This window comes from Watersipora subatra, chromosome 1 (assembly GCF_963576615.1).
Source record: "Watersipora subatra chromosome 1, tzWatSuba1.1, whole genome shotgun sequence".
Taxonomy (NCBI): domain Eukaryota; kingdom Metazoa; phylum Bryozoa; class Gymnolaemata; order Cheilostomatida; family Watersiporidae; genus Watersipora; species Watersipora subatra.
In genome coordinates, this window is record NC_088708.1 from 21439072 (window position 1) to 21446643 (window position 7572).

The following is a 7572-nucleotide window of genomic DNA, read 5'->3' on the forward strand; positions in this document are numbered from 1 at the left end:
ATATGTAGATCTTTATCAAAGTCGAGCTAGCTGAAGATCTACAGATTCTAAGCTATAAGTTTTTATTGTAGATGGCTATTGGCATGGTTAAAATTGACTAAAATCTAAAATCTTGCCACCTACATTGCTTTACTTTGCTTTGTTCAAAAAGGGGTTAGATTGGCCTCGAGCCTAGATTGGTTTTAGCTATTGCCTCAGTAGGTCTCAAAATTCAATATATCTTGATTTGTGTTAAATTTATAAGCGTTATTCGTTGATATAGACTAAAATCAAACTATAAATCTTAACTACAGTATGCATGACCACAAAATTGATTTGTGATTTAGAAAATAAATGATCTATGCATAAAATATTAATGAGCCAGATGCTCTGATGATCCTAATATAACGTCTAAGAGCACTATAGTAGCCTATATATAAATTACATAATAAATTGAACTACTACATGCTTGCAAACTGTACAATTTGTATGCATATAGCCTATATAGAGAAGTCTGAATAATAAATACTAACTTAAACCGGCTATAGACAATTTATGTCACAGTGACATAACAGTTCGCTGTCCTCTAAATAACATGTTTTTGTAGCACTATATCTGATGTTCACTTTATGTAAATCTAGATTTTTTAAGTTGGCAAAGTGGTGCTGTCTTAAATCAACATATGTTTCAACCACTAAAGCTAGTAGTGAAAAGTGATGATTATCAATTCCTACAGAAGTGTCAGTACAATGTTGCTTTAATTCAAATATATCATTGCGTGCAATCTTTTCTTTTACACATTTCAGAGTCTTGAGATATTTCAAACATTGATTTGCTGATGTAGCCGCCTTCAGATTTTTTTCGGTGCAAAGAACAGTTATTACAACACCATCAGAAAGAGAAATCAAGCCACCGTTGTTCTTAACTCTTAACAGAACATGAATATCGTCCTATTTGCTAACTTTCTTAGACTGAATTAGGGAGAGTCTACATGGCTCACAACGCAACTTTTTAAGCTGTTTTCTGACAAGCCAACGTAATAAATATACAGCAATTTTACCAAGAACAGGATGTGATGTTATGTTTAGCATTCCTTTGGGAAGCATAGTTTGTCTGTCAATAATATCTTCAACATAATCCTCACTACCAACAGTTGGAGGCATATAGGTAGTAGAAGCTTGTAACAATAAGGTGTCACCCATAAATCTGACATTACCAGTAGCTCCTGGTGTAACACCACATCTTGTAACCAAGCGCCTAAAGATATGCTGGAATTGTTCTACTAATGGGTTGTTGTTCCAGCCTCCTAAAATAATAACAGTTATCCTTTGTTGCAATTGAAAATAAAATGGGAATGGTGCTAAAATATGGACTGAATAATAATGATTTTTAAAAGAAAATTGTCAGGCAGTTAAGGTATCAGCCAAAATGTCCTCATTACAATTAAACATACCAAGAAAATAGATTCATAGTCGAGCAATATCATGGTGTCCAGCAATATATGAATTGATTATATTTAGATTTTGGTGCTTATTATCTTGAAGCTTGGTGATATAATTTTTTGTATCATCCTTGATTTGGCCCACTTGATCTATTTTGCTTGAAAGCAACGTGTGGTCTCAAAAGCTATATCCAGCAGGTGAAATCACATACTGCAAAACATAATATGTGCGTTTTCAGCTATACATGTACTTGTATGAGATGAATTAACAAGCACTGTACTACATACCACACCTCCGCACAGCATTAAAGAACTACTCTAGATTGGACCGCATTTGACCAGTTTTACAGATCATAGACTCATTGAAGTGGGCACTACATTAAGTTGCATTTTTGCTGGGGATCTCCTGCCGCCTGGAAACAGTCCACCAAGTATGTCATTTTTCTGGCTCTTTCTCTTTACTCGAAAACCTGATGATAAGAAAACTAGGTAATCAAATTATTAAAAAAACATACAGATTTGGATTTGTGGTCTTATAGTCAGTTATAATTAGGGGAAACTTTTATTGACAAAGAAAAAACTAAAAGATTGACTTTCAATCTTTTAGCAAAATGTACCTTTGATGCTCAGGATGTTTTCTGTGTTTTAAAACATTCTTACCAACTAACAGAAGTTTACTTTATGGAACAAAACTTGTTCTAGTGATAATGATAAGGATTGCAGTTACTAACAATGTTTGTTTCATGTAACTGGCACTCCTGATCTATGAGAACAGTGATTTCTGTTATTTGAATTTAGCAGCACCAGTACTGACCTACTTTGTCTGCAACACCAGCCAAGATGAATCAACCAGCAGTACAAATTAATTCTAGTAAAAACAGTCAATGATATTGATGTGTAAAATAATAAAAATCAGGTAAAGGTTCACTAAAGGCTGGCTGGGTGTAGTAACAGAAAGCGAGCTACTAACCAGCTATTAGCAAGCTACTACTAACCAGTTGCTAGCAAGCTACTACTAACCAGCTGCTAGCAAGCTTATAACTAGCTACTACTAAAAGCTGCTAACCAGCTACTAGCAAGGTACTAACCAGCTACTATCAAGATACTAACCAGCTACTACTAGCAAGCTACTACTAACCAGCTATTAGCAAGCTACTACTAACCAGCTACGAGCAAGCTTCTAACCAGCTACTAGCAAGCTTCTAACCAACTGCTAACCAGCTACTAAACATCTACTACTAGCAAGCTACTACTAACCAGGTACTAGCAAGCTTCTTCTAAACAGTTACTGCTGTACTAGCGCTACTAATGCAGGAATAAAACGCTAAACTCACCTGTGAAATGATATACTATTCACCCTCCATGTTTCAGGGTTATCGTAGCGGCAGCAATTAATGGCAAAACACTGATTTCAAGCAGATAAAATGAGCTTTTTTCTTGGGATAACTATGATCCGCCATATCACTAATTACAGCCAGAAGCCCATGTAGCAGTAATCAAGATGGCGCTCAAATCCTTGCACGGAAGTTCATTGGTTTAGATAGGCCAATGCCATTCTAGGGGTAGTATAATTCAGTAGACTATACTAAATAGAGTTGGTTTTTCTAGTCGAGTTCGTCGACTCATAAACATAGCTACCAATTAAGATTTGTCTGCTCAAGATTAGGCTTTCGTACTGAGTCTCCAACTGCTTGTTCTTTACAAAATGCAAAATTTAAGACCATCAAACCGTCTTATCCAAATTTAAAAACACTGAACCGCCTTATACAAAGTATAATAGAATAAATACTTTAACGTTTTTGGAATATAGAAAAAAACTTGAATATGAACTGGCTCAGATCTACTGTGGACTCTGTAGCATCCCTACTCACATGAATACTACAAGAGAAATGAATACGATGATCATTGATCAACATTAGCCAAAACCGCACAAGACCGGTTGCGCAAGCACACAATTTATCATGCAAGCATTAACTTGGTGTTACTACATGATTTTTAGCCCTCATAACCAAACAGTCAGAGGTTTGGGGCAGTACACTCACTCTCCAGTTTCTGGTACCCTTACAATATATTATACTTTGCTTAAGGACATTTCTTATCTTTGATCTCCTTTAATTGCTTTCCCTTTCAGTGTTTTCTAGCTGCACTGAAGGCCATTCCTTCCGCCTCTCTGTCTGCCACCTCCAAAAACCTTTTTTCTTTAGTGTCCTTTGCGCAGTCGGCTAGTATTCTTTATCTTCTCTGCTTTGTCTGTGCGAGATTTTTCAGCAAGAAAAGTCTACTTCCCTTTTGCAGATCTACAGCTAACTTAGATTTCTATTCCTTTTAGCTTATATCCAATTTTTGCGTATGTGATGTAGGTGGTATTCATTGTGTGGGCAAATTGACCATAATAGCCAAGAATCACAAGACTCTTTCTCCACCGTGATTCAACACATAAGGCAACCGTAAAGTTGATCCAAAATTTCAAACACAATTTTCGTGGCTCAATGCAATTACAATTTTCATATAATAGGTCTAAAATGAATAACAGCATTTACCTAACATAACAATATTAGCTAGTGAAGTTTTAGTTTCTTTATCAGCTACTAAAACCTTTGAAGAGATGAAAAGGTTTTAGTAGCTAATAAAGAACTACTTTTATTCAACTTTTCAAACTACTCTTTCATTCAGTTAAAAATCTAATGCTATCATAATAGCAATAAAGACAATAATAAGCTGACAAAATTGGCAGTTAAATATTGGCAAACTAATATTACTTAACAGATATTACTTGGAGATATATTAGATGTACTAGATATTAGTTGTCCAACAGCTTGACTCAAATAGGAAGTCAATAGATTGCTAACAATTAGCATGTTACATGTATTTGCTTGAGAATCTGCAGTAGCTAAAGTCGAGTCTGGTTTTATCTGAATAAAACACTCAATAGCCATGTAGTTGAAAAATACATTCCTGATTACCTGCATGCCATATATTCGTGTGATTCCTTTTGCTAATGCATGTGTATGATGTGTATGTTCGTATTATTTATTTTCAGAGGTTGTTAGTTCCCATATGTCTATCATTGCTGCGATAAGAACGGTGTCCATTCAAAGCCGCAGTTGGAGGTTGGGAAAAAATATCGTATTATAGGAGATGGGAACTCCCAACTTTCACCTTTGAAACCCAACACACTAACACATGTACCAATCAACTAACATCTAGCTTACTAGAATAATTATGGAGATATTTACTCGCTGTGTTCGCATTGCACACCTGACTATCTTTCATAACACTACACTAAACTGTCATGGTACTACGGGTTACTTATGGTACTACTGGTTACTCACGGTACTACTGGTTACTCACGGTACTACTGGTTACTCACGGTACTACTGGTTACTCACGGTACTACTGGTTACTCACGGTACTACTGGTTAGTCACGGTACTACTGGTTACTCACGGTACTACTGGTTACTCACGGTACTACTGGTTACTCACGGTACTACTGGTTACTCACGGTACTACTGGTTACTCACGGTACTACTGGTTACTCACGGTACTACTGGTTACTCACGGTACTACTGGTTACTCACGGTACTACTGGTTACTCACGGTACTACTGGTTACTCACGGTACTACTGGTTACTCACGGTACTACTGGTTACTCACGGTACTACTGGTTACTCACGGTACTACTGGTTACTCACGGTACTACTGGTTACTCACGGTACTACTGGTTACTCACGGTACTACTGGTTACTCACGGTATTACTGGTTACTCACGGTACTACTGGTTACTCATGGTACTACTTGGTATAATGACTGCTAGTAAAAAGTACTGCCGGATGGCGTTGAGCATATTCACTTTCTACAAAAGGTATAAATTCAACATAGTACAGATATTTACCACATTCATTTTAGTTATAAGTATGAGTGATTGTTTAATAGATTTAGTAATGGAATATTCAGATCGAAACATTAAGTGGTTTTGCGTGTATTCTGTATAGTTTTAATTAGTTTTAATGACTGGTTAGATAATAGGATGGTACCTTTTGTCTATGTTTTGATAAGACATTACTTTGATGGTTGCATAAACAGCATTACCATGTTTCATCATTGTTTTATGAGGCCTAACACTATTTGCCAATCCGTACTGTAATAAAAACTGCGTTCATCCGTCTGCCTGAATCCATGGTTGAAAAAGATTGCATCGTACATACCAGATTTGAACTCACAACTTTCAGCTAATTGGATCAACACTCTAATAAATGCCCCAATCAATTGCTTCTTGACATTCCTGAATACCCTAAAACCTGTATTTGATTGATACCTTTAATTGAATGCCACTTCTATTTGAACACCACTATTTGACATTCTTGATCTTTATGAACCCATAATAGCAAGTGATCAGTAGAAAATGTCCACAAAGTGCAGTACTAATAATGACTTGGTTACATTAATAACAATTATTTCTCTCGTTGTTTCTGTTTGTATAGAAGTAAATTTTCTAAATTCAAAACTTTACAGCTTTCTCGTTAAAACTTTGAAAGTAACATCATAGAAATAATTAAAAACTGTTTCATGCTAAAAGTAATTTGTTGTTTAACGCAGTCTGAATACTTTGACGTATGTGCAAACTTTTAGCAATTACATCAGAATTTGGAAACTAATTCTTGTGCTAAGTGCGCATACGGCTAAAAGTTTATCAGTATTTCCATGAAAAGTTTTTTACATAGCAACGCGTGAAAGTTTTGCTCTGCTAAAAAATAGCTTGGACGCTAATATCGACTACTAGATTGCAGAAGAGTTGAGTCAGCAGACACTGTGAAAGGTATTGAACAGCCTCTCAGAAAATGAAATGTTTCCAAATGAAAGCAACAGCTAGAGTGCAACTGGCCAAGCTAGTGATGCAAATATTTTTGTTTCAAAAATGTTAATTTGTGTTACTGCGTGTTTTATAAGTATGGTTTGTTCATGCCACTTGTTTTGGAATATATGTTTGTAGCGTTTGATAGATTATTATTACATAACTTATGAATTTTCAGATTTATAGCATATTATTTGATAAAATCATTGCAGTTATTTAAACTCGACTTACAATGGATCGACGTTCATAAGTCTTCTTTTATTGCATATAAAAAGTAAGTTTTGCTTGCAAACTGTAGCAGACATCAATGAGCGCAATGAGTTTTTGTGTAACACTGTTAAATATAGTGCTAAAATAAAAGAGTGCCTTCAAATTTAGAATGATATAAAAAACTTGAAAGCTCCGACAAATTGCAACACGGGCTATAAGTTCATCATAGATTAATTGCAAGTAATAGATATCAACTGGTAAAGATATATCTTGGTTTCCCAATACATATTTATTTAGAGATCTACTACAAGTTGAAGTTGCTTGCATCTAAAAAGAAAGAGAGTGCAAAATATAGGTGACATTCACTTCGTCCGTCAAAGGATTAAATTTATCTTCCCAAAATTCTGACGAGTAATGTGAAAAATGCAATGCTACCCTTTATTTGAACATCACCTCTAATAAAGCGACACTATGAGGGAAAAGTTGAAAAATAGAGCGCCATGACAATTTAATAAAGGTTTCACAGTAGTTGTACGTATTGTACAATTTTTCGTACAGATATACAGTCTTTCACGGTATATTAGGCTGCTAGTTTATGCTTAGGCACCAATAAAACTTTGAATATCTTCTAACAACTTACTAATGCAAACAATGATAAAACTAACTAGCCTTATCTGTCTAACTCGTGGCATGCTTGCCCACTTCAACTGTCGAGAATTTTTTTACAATAATTTTAAAAACTTTCAAGTGCCTAGAATTTTTTTTCTCTTATCAATTGGTTGTTTCTATTACTATCATTGTTTTCGTAGCTTTACTTTTATTGCTGATTAGTATATTTAGTGCGCACTAGTATTTGAATGCATAAGTCCTGCAGTAATTAGTTGACAGCTAAAGCGTGACCTTACCAAACGGTCAACATGTCATGGTTTGAAACAAAAATGATTCGATGAGGAAAGTTGTGCTAAAAAGTTCCTATCAAATGTTCATCAACATGCCTAGTGAAGGTAGAGACTCTGTAGTTCATGAACATGCCTATTGAAGGCAAAGACTCTGTAGTTAATCAACATGCCTATTGAAGGTAAAGACTCT